This window comes from Alligator mississippiensis, chromosome 1, assembly GCF_030867095.1.
Source record: "Alligator mississippiensis isolate rAllMis1 chromosome 1, rAllMis1, whole genome shotgun sequence".
Classification (NCBI taxonomy): domain Eukaryota; kingdom Metazoa; phylum Chordata; order Crocodylia; family Alligatoridae; genus Alligator; species Alligator mississippiensis.
In genome coordinates this window covers 471,243,470-471,269,326 of record NC_081824.1, presented here as the reverse complement: position 1 = coordinate 471,269,326, position 25,857 = coordinate 471,243,470, and the positions used below count along the sequence as shown (strand labels likewise).

The window sequence follows — 25,857 nt, the reverse complement described above, 5'->3', positions numbered from 1 at the left end:
GAGGGCCAAACCCCACCAGGGCAAGGTCTTCGGCGTCACCTCGAAGTGGGACGCCAGCAACCACTTCATGCCTAGCGGGAGCTTCACGTGCTTCGCGGACTGGCGCTTCCTCCACCGCGCCCGCCTCAACTGCCTGCCTCTCAACGGGGCCGTCCGCTTTGGCCACCGGGACAAGAGGTGCCGACGGTGCGGCTACGCGGCCGAGACCCTCCCCCACGTGCTGCGCAGCTGCAAGCTGCACGCCAGGGCCTGGCAGCTCCGCCACAACGCCATCCAGGACCGTCCGGTGAGGGCCAGCCCGGCCGCCGCGGGGCAGGTCTCCATCAACCGCACCGTCCCGGGCTGCAAGAGCCAGATGCGCCCCGACATCGTGATCACCGACGAGGAGGTCAAGAAGATCGTCATCGTGGACGTCACCATCCTGTTCCAGAACCGGCGCCAAGCCTTCACAGACGCCCGGGCTCGCAAGCGGGAGAAGTACGCCCCGCTGGCCGACACCTTGAGGGGCCACGGCTACGACGTGACAGTCGACGTGCTCATCGTGGGAACGCTCAGAGCCTGGGACCCCAGTAACAAGAGCATCCTGCGTGCCTGCCGCGTCTCCCGCCGTTACACCAAGCTGATGCGCTGCGTCATGGTGTCCGACACCATCCGGTGGTCCCGCGACATTTAGGTGGAGCACATCACAGCCCACCACCAGTACACGGATCCCACCAGGAGAACTGCCACCGGACCGGACTCAGAGGGGACCGCCTGAACACCCCCCCACTCTGCACCAGACAGACCTTCACTTCAAGAGGACTCATCAACAACGGACAACGACCCTGCGCCAACCGAGGAGGACCCCCGCGATAGACTATATCTAGACTGAGACACTTTTTCCTTGGACCACTTCTTCCACCATTGCGGACCATTGTCACGGGTATGTGTGTTTCTATCTTCTTTTTCTCTCAGCGTTGCGAAACGCCCCCCTCCCCTTCCCCCCTCCCCTCTCCCCCGGGCTTAGTTGGCTAACTTTGTATCGCATGTAACTTAGTTGCGTTCCCCACCTCACCCCCATCCTTCTATTGTTAGTGCCTCGCCAGGGCGCTCTGTATTTCCCTACCGGCTTTGTCATCTTTTTTTTGGATTTACAATCCTTAACATCTACTAATAAAAGTGTGTTCTTATCAGTTTGAGAACTGATACGTCCTCGATGTGAGGCCTGTAGAAGGCCATGATCAGAGCACCGGGGAAGACGGAGGGGACAGCGGTGCAGAGAGAGATGGCAGCTACGAAGGCGAGGCCCAATATGCAGATCGGGATGCAGATTGGTATGCAAATGACGGCGGAGATGAGAGCTGAGGAGGATAGAGTTCAGGAGCAGCGGTGGCGATGGGGAAACCAGATCGGCGGAAGGGACGACGACAACAGAGTTGGTGAGCGAATGGCGGAGGAGGAGGAAGGGTGGACGCGTGTGCAACGGAAAGGGAAGGCCCAAGTGGGAGCGGGGGGGCAGAAGACCCCTGAAGAGAGAGGAGCATCGCTGGTGGCACCAAGTCGTCGGGAGACCCTGGGGCAAGAGAAGGAGGCGGTAGGAGTGGCGGATCCTGAAGAGGAAGAAAATGGATGGTGAAGGTAAGCCTTGTCCTTGAGGGATATAAGAGAAACAAGACTCTGCGGCGTGGAGACTTTATGGCCAAGGTCCATTTGAAGACCCTCAAAGTAAATCCGAGGGACTTGCACTGCGTGGTGGCCTTTGACAACAGGAAGGTCTGGAACGTGACTTTTGAGACTGAGAAATGTTATGCTGCCTTTTGCAAGGCGCATGAGGAGGCCTTGGACAGAGGGGAGCTGGAGGAGTTGGTGTTTGATATGGGGCAGAAGGCACGGGAGAGAGTGCTATATATTAAGATGTTTACAGACATGGCGCAGAAGGACGACGTGAGAAGATGGTTGAGCAGAGGGTGGAGAGTGTGACGTTTGTAGAAAAAGAATGTGATCGCTGGGGGGTTTGGACGGGGGCATGGAGGGCGGAAGTGGTGCTCCATGAGGTGGTGGGGAGCCCTGGGGCGGTTAAGCACTTGGCTTCAGCGGTGCAAGTTGGGCCGTGTAGGGGATATGTGGTGTATCACGACCAGCCCAAGCTGTGCAATCGGTGCGGGCAGCAGGGGCACATACAGCAGATGGTTCCCCACCCCACCCCACCCCCATCCTTATATTGTTAGTCCCTCGTCCGGGTGCTCTGTATTTCCCTATCGGCTTTGTCATCTTTTTTTTGGATTTACAATCCTTAGCATCTACTAATAAAAGTCAATCTGTTCTTATCAGTTTAATATCTGATATGTCCTCGATGTGAGGACTTTATATTAAATGGATTTTTGGAACTGGGAGATGGACTCGGAGCTTGCTCCATCCACTCCACACATCGGCCTGGTATTGCAGTGCCTCCAGGAGTGGTGCACCTCCCCTCGGGGAGAACTTGCTGCTGTCAAAAAGTAGATCTTGTCGCTTCTTCAGAGACATCTGGGGGGGGCTGGTGCCGGGCAGGGACCCCCGACAGTCTGGCAGGTTTTGCAGAATAATGCTGCTTCACGTTGTACTCCTTGCAGACAGCTACTTTCTCTTGGCAAATCAGACACAGGATGTTCCCGTTTTGTTCAATAACAAAAAAATCAGTGGTCCAACTATCTTTGGAAACTTGACATTCAGCACCAATTTTTCGTTTCCTCTCATTTACCATTTTTTGAGCGTAGCGTAGGCCCTGTAGCTAAGACCCAAATTAATTTTAGTCATAGAAAAACTAGTTTGGCAGAGACAGGTGAAGTTAAAAACAACTCACCAGTTCAAGATCACCATTTGATTACTATGTAATAATTCTGTGGTATCAATATGGACCCTCACCCATCATGTATACTCATAATGTGGAAGGTACAGCCTGACACATGCGGGTGCTGCCATCATATGCCAAGTGCAACCTCAAATGCCGACGGGGAGTCAGGGCAGGACTAGGACCTTAGTCTCCTGGTGCCAGTCCCAGTGTCTCTGTCTCATGGCTGGGGCAGCCCAGGTGCCGCGCCCCGCTCCCGCTGAGCCTGGCAGGTCCCAGGAGGCGACCCGGATGCCAGGGGCAAAGGAGCGGAGCCAAAGGAGACGTAGCAGGCACTTGATGAGCTGCATGGCGGCCCGTGGGCCGTATGTTGGACAAGCCTGGGTTAGAGGGTCTTGCCCCTCCGCTCACAGTCAGACCGACTCCATATTTGGGCTCAGAAATAAATTTGACCCCATGGTCAGATTGGTATGGGCTGGGGGGGCGAAGGGGTTGCCTCCCTCCTTGGGGGCATGGAGATCTACCTGAGATCTCTCGAGTGAATATTAACAACATTTTGCAGAAGCAGGACGTTGGCTGCCACATTCCCCATGTGTTACCTGTGGCAGGTTAGGGCCTTAAGGCCTGTGTGGTGTCAGGGTTGGGGGTAGTTTTACTGAGAGGTTGCATTATGGATCTGCACAGGGTGCCTCAGATAAGGACGATTCGCCTCAGGCAGGGGGTTGGACTAGATCACCTATGGAGATCCCTCCTAGCCTGAGTTCTGTTCTGCGAAATCCAGGCAGGGTCGCTACGCGTTCAGCCAGACTGGGCCAAACTGGACAGGTTTAAAATGCAACCTGAGGAAGGGCACTTGGGCTAAGAAAAGACTGTCCAAAACCCCAAGGCTGAATCGATTCAACCTTCGCAGATTAGGCTGAACCAATAAGCACGTGAACAGATGTTCATTTTGATTCTGGAAATGCAGCCGTATGTCTGCAGTGCTCAGGCCAGAAACCGGGGGAAGCTACAGCATGTTTCCCTGCCTGGCTGGAGCAGACAGCCTGCACAAGGCTAGCCCTCTCACCCTGGGGGGTAGGGGAGTGCAGGGGGGTTGAGTTTGAATTTGGAGGGGAACTGGGACAGAAGTTCAGTAAACCAATTTCACCTAAATAAATTAAGTCTGATATTACATTCATCCAGGTTTATCTTAAACCGGTGTTGGCCATTTTGAAAGCAGTTTATGTACACTGAACTGCTGTTGTGTTACAGATCCGAACTGGTTTCCATTCACTTATACTGGTTTATGTGTAACTTGTCCTTAGCCTTGATGACCAAAGGCTTGTCCAACACGTCTGTCAACTATGCACTGGTCAAACAAAAGATATCACAGAAATCCTTGACTTTTTAAAATGAAACTTTGGGTTTTAAAAATTTGGGAGGAGGTGTACGTGTCAGGTAGACTCTCTAGCATGAGAGCTGCATGGCATGGACTCGAGACAATAGCCTTACAAATGCCAGCTGTGAACACACGAAGCATACAATATGGGATAGGTTTTTACCCCTGTAACAGAATGGGCCTTCAGCTCTAGACAGACAGGGTTCTGGGGGTGGATGTGATATCTTAAGCTATCAATTTAGTTGGTCTAATAAAAGATATGACTTCCACCCAAACAACCGTGTCTGCCTGCGGCCTTAGATCAACATGGTTACAGCCAACAACACTTGAAATCTAGTTTCTCAACTTGGGCCAACTTATAGCAAGTTTGACTACTTTATTTACCCAGGTAAGTGTCTCGGACGGCCGGAACCGACTCGAGGTGATATACAAATTGCTCGGTCGTTTGGGCGGGCTGGTGAATGGAGAGGCAGACAAAGCGTATTGGTTGCAAAAAACTTTACTGACGCCGCTAGTAGCCGCGACGCAGGTGGTCCGGTCGCTTAAACAACTCCACTAGTTGCTCCAGCTGGCAAGGCTCAGGCCAGCGAATCTGTCCACAAATTAAGCCGGCAGGGAAAGGGTACGTCGAAGGATTGCGCTCGGCGACGGGAGAAGAATCGATAGGTGATCAGGCTATCGATCAGCTCAGCCGCAAGTCAGATATCTTTAGAGGCACTCTGCAGCGTGCTCAAAGTTCTCCGACTTGGGCGGAAGTCGCACAACATTTTACACGGCTAACAAGCCAATCGCTAGCCACCACGTAGGAATAATTTAGAACTGGCCAATAGTGGGACACAAATTTGCATGCGAATGGCAGGAACTCTCTTGCACTGGGGTTTTCTGTTGCAGCAGAAAACTTTTGCTGTGCAAGAGACTCTCATGTGGCGGGAAAATTCCATCGTGTCGAGGCACCAAAATCATTGGGTTGTGACATGCCCCCTTGCCGACGGCACAACTGGAATTTTAGACACATGAGCACGTTATAAGGAATTTTTGTTTCAGGATTCACTGACCTGACAGAGCTTAAGCAACCAACATATATATATATAAACAAACAATTTTACAGACCGGTCTTTTTAACAAACTATACAATACAATAACTTAAACATATAACAACAACTATTAGTCATCATCTGATTGGAGAACATCTGTTTGGGACTCCCCTCGTTTATTAGTCAGTGGAATACAATACGGCTCATAACGAAGTACTGGTAGCGAAACATCCGTCTTCTCCCACAGCAGACAATGCCAATTAAAATACTTCCAAGTATTAGAAGGATAATTCCACCCACTACACTAGCGATGATGGTATCCCACTTGCGTTCCTGTATTATTGTTAGGGTGAATGCTGATGCTAAACCCGTAACGCTATTAGTTAAAGGATACCATGAAACCGTGGGTGATCATGTGGTAGTGATGGTGGAGAGATCTAATACATGAATAGTTTTTTGATCGCTTCCTTGACCAAGGGAATTTGTCACCCCACAAATGTAAGTCCTGCCATGATTGTAGGTTAGTGAGCTATTGAAATGAAGGGTATTGTTTACAACCAGTAAGCCTTTAGGCCATCGTCCATCTATTCTGGCGCAGGTAAACTTTATAGGCGGTGGTTTAGAATTAGCATTGCACTTAAGTTGAACATTTCTTTGCCTAACAAGCCAATTTCTATTATAGCCAGTTATTGACACTTCAGGAGCATATTGGATGTCTAGTACGTGAGAATACCTTATTTCCCTGTCCAAAGCTGGGTGTTTCACAATACAAGTTATACGCCTTCCCCTCGCAAATTTAGTGGGAATGATCTTATATCAGCTTATAACTGTTACCGTTCTATTTGGAAAGGAAATTAAACTATTCTCTGTTTTACCAAAATCTCTTTCCCTACTTATATTTGCAGCGGGTTTCCCAGTCCCTGCTGAACAGATAGATGCCACTGTCCAATTTTTACCATCTATTAAGGGAGGAGTTGGTTCCTTTGTAAAGCTCACAGTGGGTTCGACAATTACAGTTATAGTTGTTAATGACTCTGCATTTCCTAATGGGAACGTGACTGCTTTGCATTTATATGTTCCTTCATCATAGAAACTCACATTATTTAGGTTGATTGTTATATCATTGAACAAAGAGGTTTTAAATGACACTCTTTCAGGGTATTCTTTTTGAATAGAAAACCCATATTCAGGATGATGCACAACAATAGTTTGCGCACTTTTCTCATGCAATTTTTCCCACAAAATTTGTATTATGGTTTCATTCATGTCAATTATACAACACCATTCACCAATCAAGGACATGTCAGAAGACATACACGAACAAGTAGTGGAGCAAGTCAAGAAAAGTCTGGTAAAATTGGCTTGCAGTTGGATGAATCAACTGATGTCTCAAATTGCGCACAACTTCTCGTTTTTTGCTCGATATGTGCATGAGAATCATGTCAAAGAAGAATTTCTCTTTTGTGAACTGCTGAAAGAAACAACCAAGGCAGCAGACATTATGGCTACGATGAATGAATTTTTTCCTTTTTTCCAGCCTTCCCTAGGACCTTGTAGGAGCTATTTGTACTGATGGTGCTCCTGCTATGTTGGGGAAATATTCAGAGTTCACCGCTCTCGTCAAAAAGGTGAATCCAAATGTGATCTCTAGTTATTGCATCCTCCTCCCTCTTATTTGAAAGACGTGTTGGATGTTGTCATCCAGGCTGTCAACTTGATCAGAGCAAGGGCATTGAATCACTGCATGTTCAAAGCGCTGTGCGAAGGAAGCGGTTGGGTCTGAACATACTGTACTTCTGCTTCACACAGAAGTACGCTGGTTATCCAGACAAAAAGTTCTGACAAGAGTTTTTGAACTTTGAGATTAATTGAAATGTTTCTGCATGAAAATGGATTAATTCTGCTTCAGTGTTTCATAGGTCCGAACTTTGTGGGTTGTTTGCCATCCCTCGCAGATGTGTTCACAATTCTAAACTCGTTGAACATTTCAGTCCAAACTCGTTGAACATTTCAGTCCCAGGTGAAGAAGTGACTATCTAGGAGGACAAAAAAGTCAAATCCTTTCAAGACATTCCCCAAGAACCAATTATACAAGGCGTGCTGAATGCACAGCAGTTAGGACAAAACATCTTAGAGACATTTGTTGCTGATTGACTTGTGCATAAAGCTGTCATCGTACGTGCACCAATCTCAAAGTTAAAAACTCTTGCTTCCAGTACAGTTAGCAACAGAAAAACACAAAACAACAGACCGCAGTCATCAGAGCTGATCGTGAACTTTTCAGACGCCTGCTTGTATCTATGGATGTCGATAACCTCCTGAGGCAAGAACTCTCTACTGTACTGCTATCGCTGGCTACAGCAAATGGAAACTTGAGACCAGCAAACAAAGCTTAACTACTCTCCATTTTGGAAGAAATATTTCATAGCCAAGTTTGAAAGAAGCCCTGACTCCAACATGTGTAGTGATTGGTGGTGTGGCTGTGGCTCAGGCCATGGGAAAACCCAAGGATGCAATGACTTTTGGAGGCCATGCGGATGCTTTTGCGGTGAATATCGGGTCCAAGTTCAAGGAACCTTGCAGCAGGGTAGATGTTGTGTTCGACTGCTACAAAGACCCATTGATCAAGGATGTTACTACAAAGCACTGAATTGGGAAAGGAAGGAAATAAGAATTGGAATTATCAGAGGGACGTCATGTTGCCTGTGCAATGGAGAACAGTGATTGAATCCAAGGAAAACAAGGCATGCAAACACTTGTTAGGTTCCTCAAAAGGGAACTCTTACAGCGAACATTACATGGTGACAAAGAACTAACAGTCAGTGGTGGTAATGCTGGTTATGCTGCCTCAACTGCAAGAAACACGGCCCACCTCCACTCCGCACAAGAGGCGGCAGGCACCCACGTGATCTTGCTTCTTTCTGAAGCAAAGTCAGAAAGATGTAACACAGTCATTGTCACAATGTGGTAGCTCTATCCAAATAAAGCTTCTGCTGACCTGACCCAAAAGTTTGCTGCGTGTGTTTTCCACGACGACAAGCCGTGACACCGAAGTCCTTTTGCTACTGATTGCATTCTGGCCTCGTCTCAGCAGTCAGCTGTGGATGAGAGCAAGCCCATCAAGAACTCAACAACACATTGCTGTGCACAAGGTGGAGTGCTGTGATGAACTAAGGGACGGACTGCTGGGTTTTCATGCTATTGCGGGGTATGATACCACAAGCTAACTTGCAGGAATTTCTAAAAAGTTTGCTTGGAAGATCTGTGAAACTCCTCATCTCCTGTCTCAATTTGAAGTACCTCACACACCAGATGCCCAAGCACTGGCCATTAGACTCAAGGCCCCCCACGGAGGATGCCTGTGCTTAATTTTCGCTCATTTTTTGATGTAAGTAAGAATAATTTTTCTGTTGCGAAGAGCTCAGAAAGATCAATCGCCACAGACAGGGCAGAGCTGTTTTTAGTACTACAGATTCCCATTTGAAACCTCTAGTTTTCTCTTGTGAATTGGGTTTGCTGCGGCCCCCGATCGAGAATCAAGTTCTAGACCAGCGGTTCTGAACCAGGCTACATGTACCCCCAGGGGGTACATGAAGCCTTATCGGGGGTACGTGAGATATATTTCATACACCGTCTAACACAGGTCGAAGGGCCTAAAAAATGTGAAATTGCTGGGGCTTTAGTGTCGTTAAAATGCACACGCGCATGGAAACCAGATATCCTACTCCTGCTCCATGCCTCAACCTTGCACCAGAAACGTTGCTCCAAACACCTGTCACTCAGTCGTGTAGTCAAGTCTTTGAACATAGTTGTGTGTTGGAAGTTGTTGTGTTTACGTTTGAGTTTTTTACGTCGTTTTCTTTATGCACGTGGCGGTTCCACGCAAGTAACAGTATACATCTGCTTTTTCCTTTCATTTTGGTAAGTACCTATGTTCAATTTTACATTGTTACCAACCTATGATGTATGTTTTAAGGGTTTTACTTTGCACTATTTTTCAGGGACTGAATTCTTGCTTCGTCCATTGATTTATCATGTCAAAGAAGTGTTATTACTAGGATTCGCCTGTTCAGTTTGGCTTTACGTTCATGCTTGATACAGATGATTTACAAAAGCCACAATGCTTCCTTCGCTCAAAAGGTACTTTGCAATGGATATATGAAGCCATCTAAACTTAAAGAGCACCTTCAGACTGTTCACCCTGAAAATACTACAGACCCAGAAGCTTTATTCAAACTCAAGCGATCACAACTTGAAACGAGCACACTCTCCAATCATGGATTTACTCCCCAGAAGCCAGCACTAGAGGCAAGTTATCACGTGGCATTAAAGATGGCCACAGAAAAAAAAGCTGCATACCATCACAGAGACCCTGGTGAAACCGTGCCATGGAAATGGCCGAGCTGATGTGTGGTAAAGATGCACAACTAAAAATAGCACACATCCCCATACAACACCATTCACGACCGAATCAAGGACATGTCAGAGGACATACGCAAACAAGTAGTGGAGCAAGTCAAGAAAAGTCTGGTAAAACTGGCTTGCAGTTGGATGAATCAACTGCCTCAAATTGCGCACAGCTTCTCATTTTTGCTCGATATGTGCATGAGAATCAAGTCAAAGAAGAATTTCTCTTTTGTGAACTCCTGAAAGAAACAACCAAGGCAGCAGACATTATGGCTACGATGAATGATTTTTTTCTTTTTTTCTAGCCTTTCCTGGGACCTTGTAGGAGCTATTTGTACTGATGGTGCTCCTGCTATGCTGGGGAAATATTCAGAGTTTACTGCTCTCGTCAAAAAGGTGAATCCAAATGTGATCTCTAGTCATTGTATTCTTCATCCACATGCTTTGGCATCAAAAACTCCTCCCTCTTATTTGATAGACCCAGGCCGCCAACTTGATCAGAGCAAGGGCATTGAAACACTGCATGTTCAAAGCGCTGCGCGAAGGAAGAGGTTGGGTCTGAACACGCTGTACTTCTGCTTCACACAGAAGTACGCTGGTTATCCAGACAAAAAGTTCTGACAAGAGTATTTGAACTTTGAGATTAATTGAAATGTTTCTGCATGAAAATGGATCAATTCTGCTTCAGTGTTTCATAGGTCCGAACTTTGCGGGTTGTTTGCCATCCCTCGCAGACGTGTTCACAATTCTAAACTCATTGAACATTTCAGTCCAAACTCGTTGAACATTTCAGTCCAAGGTGAAGAAGTGACTATCTAGGAGGACAAAAAAGTTAAATTGACATGCATGTGGCGCTCTCGAAAATGTCGCCTAGAATTAAAATGTTGGTTGATAGTAAGCAGCAGCACTGTTTGCACTAATAAGTTTGGGCACGTTTTGCCATTTGACACCAAGTGGTGGTTTTTTGTACAACTTTTTATGTGCATTGAATAAATGAACCTTGTTTAAAATGAAGAAGTCTTTGTATGAGTATCTTGCTGTTTTTATAATACCCGAGTACACAGTTTGACATAAAAATTAATTTCCCATTGAACGGGGGTACGTGAAGTCTCACTCGGAGACCAAGGGGTACGTCAACTGAAGAAGGTTCAGAACCGCCGTTCTAGACCCTTGTATCAGATCATGGCAAACCCGGCTGCCTTCTTTGGAGTAATCACTAAAACCTTTTTTTTTTTACTTTTATCATCTAGGTAATCCCACGTTTTGAAGACATTTGTATAGTATTGTAATTACTGTGACTGGCTATGTAGTAGTCCTGTTTTTGAGAGCCGGTGTGTTTTCTGCGCTCGATGGAGGTGAATGACTTTTCTTTTCCCCTCCCCTTTTCTTCAGTTAACTCTGAGTCTGGGTCACCCGCTGCAATTCGCCCTCCGTGCATTTCCTGGTTGTGTTGGGGGTGAGATTTTGGGGAGGTAAAAATCCTTTAAAAAATAAATGAATAAATAAATAAATCTCTGGCTGCTTTTCTGGGGGCTGGGGGTGCATAGTGAAGGTTCAGGGGTGCTCATCAGGGAGAAGCCCAAAGCTGCCTGCGGGGCCCCGGCCCCTCCATCCCGCCCACCAGGCTGAAGGTGGTTGCTTATTCCCAGTTCCTTTTTCAAAGCTAATCTAGACCCAATCAAAGCTTGTTGTTAATGAATTACACATCTGAAATAGAATTTCATTACATATTTGCTAATAAATAAAATAATATTCTGTATCAAACATAGAGCCCTAAATAAAGGTCAGATTAGGATGGGATTATGGGGCAAAATACTTCTTGGGCCACCCCAAACAGCCTGTTGACACCACAGGGGACTGTCCCGAAGCACCTCGACCACAGCGTTACCCGGCCCAAAGTGCGGCTTGGCCGTGCTGGCTGCCAGCCGACACCCCCCCGCCCCTCTACTAATATATGGGCGTGAGTTAGGAACTAGTTTTTGGGCTGGGATTATAGCCAGAAATCCTTCTTGGGCCACCCCATGACAGACCTGTGTGCCATCGGGGACTCTGCTGGACGTCTCTCACCCGTCTTGCCCGACCCAGAACGCGGCTTGCCCGTGATAGACTGCGAACCGACAGCGTGCCAGCTTCTGTGCTGAGTATATGGACCCACATAAGGACCTGGATTTAGGGCTGGGATCACAGCTAGAAATCCTTCTTGGGCCAGCCCACGCCATGCCTCTGTGGCACATGGGACTCTCCTGGTTATCTCTGCAGAGTCCTGCCCGTCCCAGGAAACGGTTTGGCTGTGCCAGGCTGCCAGCTGCTAGTCCGCCCAGACGCCACCAACTACAGGCGCCTGAATAAAGAACTGGGATTTGGGCTGGGATCAGAGATGGAAATGCTTGTTGGGCCACCCCACGCTGTCACTCTGTGGTACCAGTGGACTCCCCTGGACATCCCTGACCACAGCTTGCCTGGCCCAACTCGTGGTTTGGCCCTGCCAGGATGCCAACGGACAGCTCCCCCCAGCCACGGTACTAAGTACGTGGGTTTGAGTAAGGAAGTGGATCTTGGGCTGGGATTATGGTTGGAAATCTGTTTTGGGCCACCTCACAGCATGTCCCTGTTGTACCAGGGGACTCTCCTGGTCATCTCTGACCAGAGTCATAGTATCATAGTACTTGGGGGTGGAAGGGACCTAAGCAGCTCATCAGGTCTGACTCCCTCCCTCAGGCAGGAATGGGTGCCAGGATCATGTCACCCCAGCCAAATATCTACCCAGCCTCCTCTTGAAGACACCCAAGGTAGGAGAGCACCACCTCCCTTGGGAGCCCATTGCAGAGCCTGGCAGCCCTCAGTGTAAAGTAATGTTTCCTGGTGTCCAGCCTAAACCTTTTCTCTAACAATTGGAGGGTGTTATTCCTAGTAACCCTGGGTGGTGCCTGGGGGGAACAGAGCTTCCCCCAGTTCTCTCTGGTCCCCCCTGGGGAGTTTGTAAACTGCCACCAGATCCCCTCTCAGTCTTCTCTTGTGGAGGCTGAATAGGTTGAGACCTTCTAACCTGTCTCTGTAGGGCCTGCCCTGCTGCCCCATGAGAAGTGGAGAGGCTGGGGATTGAACCCAGGACCTCATTCATGCAAAACATGCGCTCTACCACTGAGCTACATCCCCTTTGGCAGCCTAAGACATCCCCTGGCTGTCCTGCCTGACTGAAGACACAGTTTGGCTGTGCCAGGCCATGAACTGGCAGCCCCCACAAATACTGTCCTAAGTATATGGGCTTGAATAAGGAACTGGGTTTTGGGCTGGGTTGACGACAGGAAATCCTCTTTGGGCCACCCCACACCATGCCTCTGTGGCACTGGGTACTATCCCACACCCCCCAACCAGAGTCTTGCCTGGCCCAAAGTGCAGTTTTTGCGTGCCAAGCTGCCAACTGACAGCCCCCCATGCCCACTGTACTCAGTACATGGACCCGAATAAGAACCTGGTTTTGGACTGGGGTTATGGCTGGAAATACTGTTTGGGCCAGTTCCCCCATCCCCACTGTACCAAGTAGACAGGCTCAAGGAAGGAATTTCTCGTGGGCTGGGATTAGAGATGGAAATCCTTCTTGGGCCACCCCACACCATGCCTCTATGGCACTGGGGGACTCTCCCGGACACCACTGACCAGTCTGGCCCGGACCAGAGCGTGGTTTCTTCATACCAGGCTGCCAACTAACAGCCCCCCATTCCCATGGTACTAAGTATACATGCTTGACTAAGGACCTGGGCTGAGATTACAGACTGAATTGATGACCAGTGTCTTGCCTGGCCCAGATGGTGTGGGGTGGCCCAAAATGGATTTCCAGCCATGATCCCAGCTGTTACCAGATTTGCCTGTCACTTTGGGGTGTGCTCATTAATTAGGGGTACATTTCTAGGGTCTTTGCAATTCTATCAATGTGCTGCTCGTGTTACCTGTGTTCCTGTACGGAGCTGTATCTCTGCCTTCTGCAAGTGCTCACCCCCGATGGAGCTATCTTGCAGGACTCTGTTTCAGTGGCACTGGGTTCCTCCAGCCACTAAATCAGTCAAATGTGCGCGTGCACGCACACACACACACACACCAGGCACTAAATCAGTCAAATGCACACACACACACACACACACACACACACACACCAGCCACTAAATCAGTCAAATACACACACACGCACACACACACACTCACATGACACGCCTGACCCGGCCGGGTTGATCAGCATGTACAGGCTGACACCTTCATGTGCCAGGAATCAGTTCATTAAGGTAACACTACACTGCAGTCAGACACCAGCACTCAGTGAACAGAATCCCTCTGGATGCGGCTGGGTGTCCAGCTGACACCCTCACGGGCCAGCTTTCAGTTCATTAGGGCACGCCTGAGCCAAAGTGGGCCAATCAGCCTATACAAGCTGATCCCCTTATGTGTCTCAAACTCAGCACGTCCCAATCTTTTGCCCTAACTGTCCTAGTAGTGGTAGCCTCTTGATGAGCGGACCCCACAGTATTTCTGGGCTTCACAGGGATCTTTGGCTTAGGTAAAAGAAGCGTTGCTGCAGAGCAAGTGGGGAAGGGAAGTAGAGAAGGAAAAATACACCTGGTTACCTCCAGTTTGACTATAAAACTTATTTATTGTGAAGCATATGCAATTTATAATGGTACTAGTAGTAATAGACATGCAAGGGAAAACAAAACAATTACAATATTCCCCTGGTTTAATTGAGTATTTGGGGAAATTTAGCTGAAGCTTAACTAATACAATTTAGGTTCAGAAAGCTATGCCTAGAGACAAAAAGAAAAAGAGAGAAAGAGGGAGAGAGAGCGAGAGCTGGGGTGTCACTGTTCCCAGGCACTCGGGTGATCTGATGACAAGCAAAGTTCCCAGCACGATCCTTGAAGGGAGAGGATCTGTTTCTGCCAGCTTCTTGGGAACAACAGCGGGTGATGTCAGAGAGATTTTTCTCTCTTGAAGCACCCTGTTTGCTGCTTTACAGCTTTCTTATCCCCTTAGTCCAGCCTCTTCAAAGCATTCTTTTAATTGTGTAAATCAAGAGGGTCCCAAGCCATAAGTGACAGGGAAAATCCTATTATATAACAGTTTCAATTTAAATGAATGACCTTTCTCAGTGACCAGGGGTTATCTGGTTTGGAACGTCTCAAGAAATGGATTAACAACCAGGAAAAACATCAAGTTTTAAGGAATAACCAGACATGTAGGAGCCAGCTTGAAATTATGGGGTTTTATTTTCTTTTTTTCCAATCCTCTTCCTTTTACAACAAGGTGTCTATGAAACGGCATCTTGACATTTTCTCTTAACTTTTTAATCCTGAGCCATTTTAGTTGTGGCCAGCCTCAAGGCACTCATGCTTACAAAATCAAATGGAGATGCGCAGAACTGAGACCGGTTTTCCTGTAGATTGTCTGAAGAGGCTTCATCTTTTGTTAAGTGCACTGACGGGGTCTGTCTTGGGGCGGTGGATTGTTCTTGGTGCTGTGTATTGAGCTGGTCCCTGAGGGAATCATGATTAATTGGTAACTGGTAGCAGCCGGGCCTGCGGTGATCCCAGGTCCCATGCCTCAAAACAGCCACAGTTGCAAGAGCACCCATGTCACGAGTTTTGCCTGTCAGCAGCCAGAGGTGCAGGCCCCCGAGCCCAGAAGCCCTGCGCCAATCCCCTCGCCAGGTGGCAGGCCTCGTGGCCGCAGCAGGGGCCACCATCGCTGCAGTTTCCAGCCCGCTGCACCTTAACACACACGGTCATCTATGTCACGAGTTTTGCCTGTCAGCAGCCAGAGGTGCAGGCCCCCGAGCCCAGAAGCCCTGCACCGATCCCCTCGCCAGCTGCCAGGCCTCGTGGCCGTAGCAGGGGCCACCATCGCTGCAGTTTCCAGCCCGCTGCACCTTAACACACACGGTCATCTATGTCACGAGTTTTGCCTGTCAGCATCTCGAGGTGCAGTTCCCCCAAAACCCTGCGCCAGTCGTCTTGAAGCTTGGCAGGTTTCATGGCCTCGGCGAGGCTACCGCCCCTGCAGTTTTCACCCCGCTGTGGCGTAACACATACACGTGACGTGAGTTTTGCTTTCAAGAATGTGGGGTGCAGTTCCCCCGAGCCCCTGCACCGATCTTCTTGAAACGTGGCAGGCTTCATGCTCTCAACAGGGGCTACCACCCCTGCAAGTTTCACCCAAATCAGACAAAAAACAACAAAGCTGTCGATATTTCATTGATTCCCCATTATACTCTATGGCCGGGTCTCCGAGGCGGCTCCGAAGCTTCCTACTCACACAAGCCGACTCGTGACTACAATGGACTGCAGAACCCAGATCTCCTCTAAGCAGGATTACCTCTATCGTCACATCCACAGCTGCCCCATTCAGGCCATGGAAAGCTGTCTGTGCACCAGGCATGGCAGGATCGGCGCTGGGACAGTTGGCTGTGCCGACCTCAGGGAATGGGAGAGCTTTGCATGTCCCTGGGTGATTATAGGATCGTATTTCTGAAGACACATGTACTTTTGGGGCATCCAGCAGCAAAGACACACATTTCAATGGGATGGAAAGTGGGTCAAACCTGTTTCAAAGGGAGCGTAGAGAGAGTGTCTGATCTACTGGGGAAGGGATGTTGACTGTCAGCACGAAGACTTCTTACATGAGCTCTGTACAATGGGAAACAGCAACGGAGAAGAGGTGGTGGGAGGTAGCCAGCAAAGTCAGTGACATTTAGGAGGCAGGAGCGCAATACTTGGACGTACCAAGTAGTTATTTCATCTCCATGAGCAATTTTAATTCATTTTTAGCAAAATCTTAAAAACTTGAAGACCTGGACTTCTTCAGCTGTGCCATCACAAACCTGAAGAATTACAGGGAAAGGATTTTTGAGCTGTTCAGGAGATCACCTACCTAGATTGATTTGATCAGGAAGGTAATGAGGACCCCAACTCAGAAGATGAAGATGAAGAGGGTGATGTCTCTAAACATGCAGTCATTAGTTATGCCATTCAGTCAGGATCTAAATACAAAATTGAGACTAAAGTGACTGTGGAAGTGCTGGAGCACAAATCAGCTCCGTGTGTCAGGTGAAGGGCAGTATCACATACTGCTCCTATTGGGTAATGCGGGGGGCGGGCAATGCACTTGCAAAGAGAGTAGTCATGGATGCTGTGCACGGTTAAAGGAGAGCTGCGCTTAGGAAAATGTGAGCACACATCTTTACACTGAGATATAACTTTATAAAAGCAGTTATTTTATTGCTGGTACCAAAAGCTTTTTTTTTTCGTACCCATCATCTCATATTCGATGCTGTGGCACATTCAGTTCTGTGTTTTCTCTTCCTATAGAAAGAGGAAAAAGTGCGATGTTACTTCTAGTCCTGTCTTTTTTTAAAGATTTCTGGAGAAGGTTTTGTAGTTGAATTGAGTCAGATTTCAGAAGCTCATTTAAGATGAGTTTACAAACAAGCCTTTGAGGTTTAAGCAAAGCTGTAAGGAATTAATTTACCTGCCTTTCAGAAGGGGATGAGGAGGATGAAGCAGATGAAGACGAAGCTGGTCCACCAGGAGAGTACAAAGAAGACGAAGATGAAAATGATGGAGGTTCAGATTTGGGGAGAGTGAAGAGGAGGAAGGAGCTGGCCTTTCATACCTGATGATGGACAAGATCCAGGTAGGACTTACCCTATTCTACGATAAGGCTAAGGATTTTTTTGACACTGTATAGCTATAAACGTGTAATAAGTTAAACTTGTATAAGCAGAATCATGTAAATCCACTATCATACATGAGCAATAGAGTACTTCAGAGAGAGACCTTTTACTATCAAAGAAGTGCATTACAGTAGGGGAACCACCGCTGTTTGGTATTCTCCGTTATCTTGCTCAAAATGAAATGCTTCACGATTCATTACTTCACGGCCTTGTAGAATTAGTGTCATTCTGCACCAGATCACCAAATCCGATTTGGAGGAAAACATGGCCGAAACAAATCCACCTGCCCTACCAGGATGCTCACAAGTGCCTGGGGCGCTTCAGCCTTGAGAGCCATGCCCTCACCATGCAGATCTGCAGGCTGTCAGGTGTGGGGCTGGGGCTTCCAGGCAGGGGGGAGAGGGTGAGTATGGAGGAGCTAGGGCCTGAGGGTGCAGGGGGCTGATCAGGATGTGAGGGCTGAGGCAAAGGGGAGACAGGCTGGGAATCCAGGAGTGAGGGCTGGCCCCTGAGGAAGAAGTCAGGGAGAGGCTGGAGCTGTGGCCCTGGGAGCGCCGTGGGTCTGGCCATGCAGGGGAGAGCTGGGGCGGGGAGCGGAGACTTGCCCTGGGTGGGAGCGCATTGCCCTTGCCCTGGGTGGGAGCACAGGACCTTGAGCTGCTGTTAGTGGAGGGAGGTGGGTGGGAAGTTGGATCCTGGCATTTTGGGGAAGGAGGAGGAGGGATTGGACGCTCCTTTCACCCCACTTATCTCAGGGCCCTTTTCTTTCCTAGCCGGGGGGCAGACAGCCCGTGTGTTGTTTGCTGAGCTGACCTGCAGGGAGGCTGATGGACCCAGGGGATGGGAACGGGGCTGTGTCGGGTTCGCTGCTCTGGGAAGGACGCGCGTTAGAGCAGAGCAGGCGTGAGGACCAGGACTTGCAGGTTGTGCCGTGCTCTGGCTCTTCGAAAGGAGTGCTGTCCAGCATGCCATAGTGAGGGGCATGGTTTGGGGGGACTCCTGGGTCCTGTTTCTAGCTGAGGGAAGGAGGGAAGGGGTGGGAGGAAGGCTCTGTGGCTCAGGACTCCTGGCTTCTTTTGGGGATCTGTCACTTCCCCAGAATGAACCCACAAATCATCTGTGCATTGAGTCAATCGATCCCTTGGGTGATGCTGTCAGCACGTACATGGAGGTGAGTGGAAGCAGCGCGGTGGGAGGTGTCCACTCCCTGGTCAGAGGAGGCCGGGGTTGGGGGAATACTGGGCCCATGGATCGGATTGAAGGGTGGATGGCGATACTGGGCTGGGGTGGCCTCATGGGTCCCATCTGTCAGGCAGAGGAAGGTAGTAACAGGTGCATTGGTCAGATCCCGGCTGGCATGGATGGGGTTCCCGTCAAGGGGCTGCAGGGAAGCAGAAGGGTTACTTGGGTGGGGGTGGGCCCGTGGGTCCCACGGGAGGGTTTGTATACTACAAGCAGTGCCCTCCTGCCAGGGTCCCCGTTGGGTCCCAGTCGTGCCCTTCACTGCCCAGCCCTGTCCTGGCAGTGGCTGATGGGGAAAACGTGGGGTCTTTCCATTCTCCTTCAGTATGGAAATGGCCTCTGCTTTGCCTCCCACCCCGCTCATGCTTTGCCTCCTGTCTCCTCTTCACAGCGGTGATCAACGTGAGCCATGATGCACGACTGATCACGCAGACCAGCTGCCAGCTCTGGGTGGTGGAGGAGCAGTCCATCAGCCACATCAACGGCGACTTCGACTGCAAGCGGGAGGTGCTGGAGGCCTCGGGCCAGGTCAGCATTAACTGGCCCCGGGAGTGACCTTGCTGTGGGGAGGCTCCTCGAGGACCTGCCCATCCCCTCTCAGAGACCTGCCTGCACAGCTTCATGTGCCCCCACACGCAAAGGCCTCCGTGTAGAGGGGGCAGGGCCGCAGGCATGGTTGTGGTTGAACTTTGAAGATGTGTTTTGGGGGCCTAATGCAAGACATGTTATATTTTTAGAGCTGTTCTTCTACACCTGCTGCTTTCCCAGGAGAGAGAGACTTAATTTATATGAATGGGAGGGAGGGGGTTGTACTGGAACGGTCTGTTTTAGGCAGGAGTGAGGGCTGTCCTTGTCCCATTGCTGGGTTCTCTGCCCCCAGTCTGGAGAATGGCTTGAGCCTTGTTTTGCTTCCACCCAAGAAGATTATATTAAAATATAATAAAGGAAAAGTGGCTCGTGGTGGGTTTTATTCTGAAGGGGTAGGAGTGGGGCTTCACAGTACTGGCAGGAGGGACACCCCTGAGATTGCAGTGGACAGACAGACTGGGCTGAGGCATGGGGATGGGCACGCAGGCACAAGCATATTCTCCCTGCCATGAACACACACACATACATGCAGGCACACGCACGCACAGACACATGCACACAGAGAGAGATGGGTCTGCACTCTATTCACTCGCTCTGCACGTGGACACATTAACACGCTCTCCATGCCATGAACACAGATGCATGCACATGCACACACGTGGATAGACACATGCACACATGCAGGCAGGCATGCACTCTACACACTCACTCTCTGCACATGGACACGCAGACACAAATACACTTTCCCTGCTATGAACACAGACACACATGCACAGACAGGCATGTACACATGCAGAGAGGAGCACACGCACAAACACACGTGCACACACATACACACATGCACACACACATGCACATATGCATGCACACATGCATGCAGGCACACACATGAACACAGATATGTACACATGCAGACTCATGAACAGGCACACAGAGGTACATATGAATTGACACAGACATACACATACACACATGCACGCACAGGCACATGCAGGAACACACACATGCACACAGATACATGCACACAGACATGCATATACACACAGACATGCAAGAACACATGCATGCACAAACATGCACACAGATGTGCGCAGACACATGCACGCACATAGATACATACACATGCACACACATGCATACAGAAACCTACAAGCACACTCATGCATGCAGACTTGTGCATGCACACATAAGCATGCACAGGTGCACATGCACACACACATGCACACACACGAATGCACACAGACACATGCATGCGTATGCATGCAGGCATGCACATGTGCCTGCAGGCATGCACGCACATAAATGTAGGCACACAGGCACATGCAGGCACACATGTGCATGCACAAACACATGCACACATGCTCGCGTATGCATTCACACAGATGTATGCAAGCAGACACACATAAGCACAAACTAATGCATGCAGATGCATGCATGCACAGACACATGCACGTGTGTGCATGCAAACATGCACATGTGCACCTGGACACATGCATGCACATACATGCATGCACAGAGACACACCTGCACACACACGTGCATGCATGGAGACATGTGCCTGCACACATGCATGCATGGAGACATGTACACGCATGTACGCAGACAGATGCATACACGCGAATGCAGACAGACACATGCAAGCACACACTCGTGTGTGCATGCACAAACGCATGCATGGACAGACAAGGACATGCAAGCACAAACGCATGCACGCACAGGCACATGCAAGCTCACACTTGTGCTTGCAAACACAAACACACACATACGCACACGATCCCGCCCGGCCATGGGGCAGGCTGGGCTGGCGGCGGGGGGAAGGTCCGGAGCCCCCGGGGGTCCCGGGAAGAGCAGAGGGGAGCCGGCCCCAGCTCGGCCCCATAGGGGTGGGGGTGGGGGTAGCAGGGCTGCAGCCCCAGCCCTCCCCGGGCCCGGGCACTCCGGCGGGAAGGGGTGCTGCAACGACACCCCCCCCCCCCGCCACCGGTGCAAACGCCCCCTGCTCCCCGTGCACACCCAAGTCTGCATCCCGCCCCCTGCCCCCCGGGTCAGGCAGGGGCCGATGGGGCAGCCTCGGGCTGGGGGTCCCGCGACAGGGGTCCGGCTCCTCTCGTGCGGGGCTTTGCTTTTCTTCCTCTCTCTTGCTTTAGTCGCAGGTCAGGTCCTGCCCTGGGCAGAGCCCGTGTGCCCGGGGGCTGGGAGGTGCTGGTGGGGGCGGTAAGAGCAGGGTGGCAGCGATCTCGGGGTGTTTGGGGGGATCTTGGGCGCTGCCAGTGTTGTCTCCAAAGGACAGTGTGAGTTCGTGCCCGGTGCGCTTTTGCCAATAAACACACAGGGGTGGAGGATCCAACTTAATCTTTATTGTTTCAAGTCTGCGCAGAGAGGGGTGCTTGGCAATCTTTTGCAAAGCAAGCACCACCGGTTTCTACCTTTGGGTACCTTTTATACATATGTTTGCAAGTGTATCGCTCAGTGATTGGTTACAAGCCACTGACATAAGACGTTCTCTACTGAGCACGTCTCTATACCTATGGTTTAGCCATGTATTTCATTTACATACATATATGTTTCATTAACATACTTTTGCTCTGCCCAGGATTGTGATTTTTAGCATTATAATGAGACCTTTTTCTGAACTTCTTGCTATCTTACAAGTGTCAGGGAGACATTATCCTGCTGGTGTTAGGGAGGCATTCCAGGATGTCTCTAGTGGGTTATGGAATAGAGAAAATCCCACACAATTTACTGATTCGTTTTGATGCACTGGCTGGGGGAGTAGTTAACTGATTGCACGATTTCACAATGATTACACACTTAATTTATACAACACAATTTTATTTTAAAACTCTTTGTTACGTATATAACACTGCTTAGCTTTAAGAAACACCACAAACATTAAAAACACAATAATTACATATATCAGAAACAATGCTCCGAATGCACTTCCTTCCCAAACAATAAGAATTAGTGTTACAAAAACAACTACAATTGCAACTAAAAGTTAAATTTGAATCAATAGTATTATTTTTCATATTATACTTACAATCCTAGAATTCTGAGAAGCCAAATACCAAAATATGGTTTCATTCCTCAGTAGTACGATTTAGTGGGTTGGCCTCAGTAGTACGGTTCAATGAAATGGGCTCGCCTCAGCAATACAATTCAATAGGCTGGCTTCAGCAGTGATAGGACTAAGTCCCCTTCCTTCAGTCCTTTTCAGGTGCTCCGCGGCTTCAGCGTGAACTAAGAGATTCGTGTTCACGGAGAGGGTAGTTCAGGTGATCAGTCTGACCCCGGCTATACTTGCGATTTTTCCTTCGTTGTTCTACAAGTATAGTCACCTCCAAATTGGGACAGTAAGTTACCGTTTTTATTGAGCGAGCTGCCGTCAGTGGGCTCCTCCTACTCAATATATCACTGCTCCCAAATTTGGGCTCGGATCTTACTCAACAGATTCTTTTACCTTCGTTGAGCATTTTAAATTACCGTTGGGAAACTTCCATATCACTGCAAATGCCCTTTTCTTACCAACCTGGTCAAAAGGCCTCAGGGTTTGATCTCTTGGAATTCAGGATATTTGCTCTCTTTGTAAAAGATTTCTAAAAGATGAAATTTAAATTAAGACTTGAAGCAAAGTCAGGACCTTTTGCACGTAGTCCCCAAAACAAAGAACTAGATAAGGAGACAAATCTTATCTTCTTCCTGAAACTGGCTAATGGGCAACCTTTACAAACATTCAAACTATTTCATTCAATATGACATCCCCCCGTGCCCATTAGGCAGTTTGATTACAATTATATTTCATTACTAAGCCTTACAAACTTATTATGATGATTCCATGACAACATACACAAAATTAATTTTCCGAAAATGATTAACCCAAACAATCCTATGATGCTTATTATAACATATATCACCCATTTTCCCGAAAAGACAGTCTTTATAGTGTTCCATAGTTGTTGTCCTATCGATCCTATTTCATGTATAGTAGATTTAACACCATTCCCCACTGCATTTCCAATCGTGGCTAGTCCTTCTAACACCGAAGCAGATGGTGCATTGAGGATCTTGCTGGCGTTGAGTAATTTCAGGTAAGTAATGTGTTCTCCATAGTCCTTTGACAACATCACTAATTGTCCAGTTTCCAAGTTAAACGATATATGAGTTAAATTTAATTCCTGCAAGTCAATGTCCCACGCAGATAGTTGGGAATGCACCTTATTCTCCTCAGTCGTGCTCCAATGATCTGCAGCGATCCATGGGATACCTGTTTTGGACCAAAGTACTACCTCCATACTGGAGTGTAGATTATTAATTTTTGGCTCTATTATGCACACACATTTCCTTGCAAATGTGTCTCTCCATAACAGCTCCAGGCTCACAGGGTGAGTCTTGAGGGATATTATATTTTATTTCCATTATTTCCCCTGTATCTCTCCAGAACTGACCCTCTTGCTTACAGGGCTGGAGTTCAGGAATATCATATCCCATTTCTGCTATTTCATAATACTGCGTTGCTTCATCTTGGGGGGTTAAGTCAAAAGCATAATCATAGTTTAATATGTTTACTTGAACAGTTTTAGTGTAGATTTTACATTTGCAATCAGCACATTGCACAATATGGGTTTGATTCTATGCTTCCAATTCAGAACATTTATCATTTAATTTTACTTGGTTGGTGTTTACTTGTGTGCAATTATGCTTGGTACACCGCATGGTGGGTAATGTACCTGTATGTTTTCCTCCAATGCGGGTACGTACTGTCCAACCCATTAGTGGGTTCACTGAACAAAGCCATTGTACACTTCCCTGATTTTCGTGACTAAATAATTATGCTATTTAACTATGACATTCTACATAAGGTGTATGTCCAGCATCTGTGAATTTTTTCTTTAAATTTGTTACAATAAGTTGTTCAAAGGTGATGGATTCATGAAATTGTGTACAGGTGATGAACTGTAATCTAGCTTGGATTTTCCTTATGTTAGAATTAGTGATACTTTCTTTTTGTTCAGTTAATGTTATGAAATTTTGCATTCTTTGTGTAATGTTTTTTGTCATGGTCACATGTGTAGTGGCAAATCCCAAAAGTGACATGAATTCAGGTTTTACTGTTTCTTCCCATTCTTTATCTTGGTTTTGCTCTGCCCAGTCTGTCCAGACTGACCTGCGCTTTCTTTGTGGTTGCGTGCAGTTAATGTTATATGTAATGCGCATGGCAGTGCGGGAATATTCAGGAGATTTTAAATGCCAGGCTATTGCGCTTTGTTCTTGGTGCGGTGGATCCCTTATAATTAAGAGATAAAGTAATATCCCTTTTCTAGTATGTACTATAGTCCGACACCGAGTGCTAGTGGTAAGCCTGCTACTGTTCTGGACAGTGTTAGGTTTCCAGAAAAGTTTACTCCACTTACATTGGATGATACCATAGGGGTCTACTGTAGCATTTTCAAATAACCCTACTGGTATAATAGTTAATTTTACCCCAAATACACCTTTTTTTGGGTGTGTTCTCACAAAACCCCATGGTGTTGGATAGTACTCAGTTTCATTTATCCCTGCTTCTGTTAATTTAATGCCATATGGATATGGTCCATTAATTATATCACGAGGATTTAATAATTTGGAGGGGTTCCATGGTCCTTCCCAAGGAATATGACATTTAAGGGAATAACCTGGTATTGTGAGATTCCATACATCAGCATTATATCCCAGAATCACGTTGGGTGGTCTATGTACTGGTCTGCATAATGTTGCATTGGTTAGCCACATCCAGTTTTCATCTCTGGGATCATTTTCATCCTTGATCTCCCACTGTTGCCACTTCAATCCTTGACACCTGTAACAAAATTAAATGATTGCTTAGGTCCTTGTGAGGCCTAGCTTCGTGAGGTTAGCCAGCTTTGGTGTACTAATATTGTTTGATTTTCCTCAGTTAAACAAAAATAAGTGTTGGGACGTTTCCCCAATTGTTCAATTCCACCTTTTGTTACTTTTTCTTCTTTGGGTAGGTGTATCCACACTTTATCACCTTTTTTATACTTATATGTCCACACTGGAAACTCTTTCTTTTCGTGTTTCAACCACATGGTCTTATCATTATTGCACTGAATTAAGGTTGCATGCAATACTGCATCCCAGTTTTTAAAAGAAATTGATTTTAAATTTGTTTTCAATTGTGTCTTCAAAATACCAGTGTCTCTCCACAACCCCATTAGATTGTGGATGATAAGGAGTGTGCACATGGTGTTCTATATTGTTATTTCGGCACCATTCAATAAATCCTTTACTTTGAAATGGCAGACCACCATCTGTAGCAATTTGTTTTGGGATCTTCCATGAACCACCAATTTTTTCTAATGCTTTTACAACATCATTAGCTGTGGTCTGTTTTAGTGGAACACAATTAATCATTCTTGTTCCCATATCCACTACTACCAGTCCACTTGGGAACCTTTTTGCATCTGTTAAAGGCCCCATTAGATCCACTTGCCATGTTTCACCTGGGTTGAAATAGTCACTTTTAAGATAATTATACGCATACTGATTTTTGGGTGAAATTTTGAACTGGTTACATACTTCACACTGTTGTCTAATTCTTTTCCTTAGATTATAGGCATTTATTGGCCCCCATCCATTAACTTCTAAAATTCGGTTTTCCCGTACTTGGTTCCAGTGCCCACTG

At 47.8% G+C, this 25,857-nt stretch overlaps 1 pseudogene; it reads left to right on the top strand.

Annotated features, from left to right (window-relative positions):
- Positions 1-2,248: 2,248 nt before the first annotated feature.
- Positions 2,249-2,449, top strand: LOC132247828 (U2 spliceosomal RNA; annotated as a pseudogene).
- Positions 2,450-25,857: the final 23,408 nt, after the last annotated feature.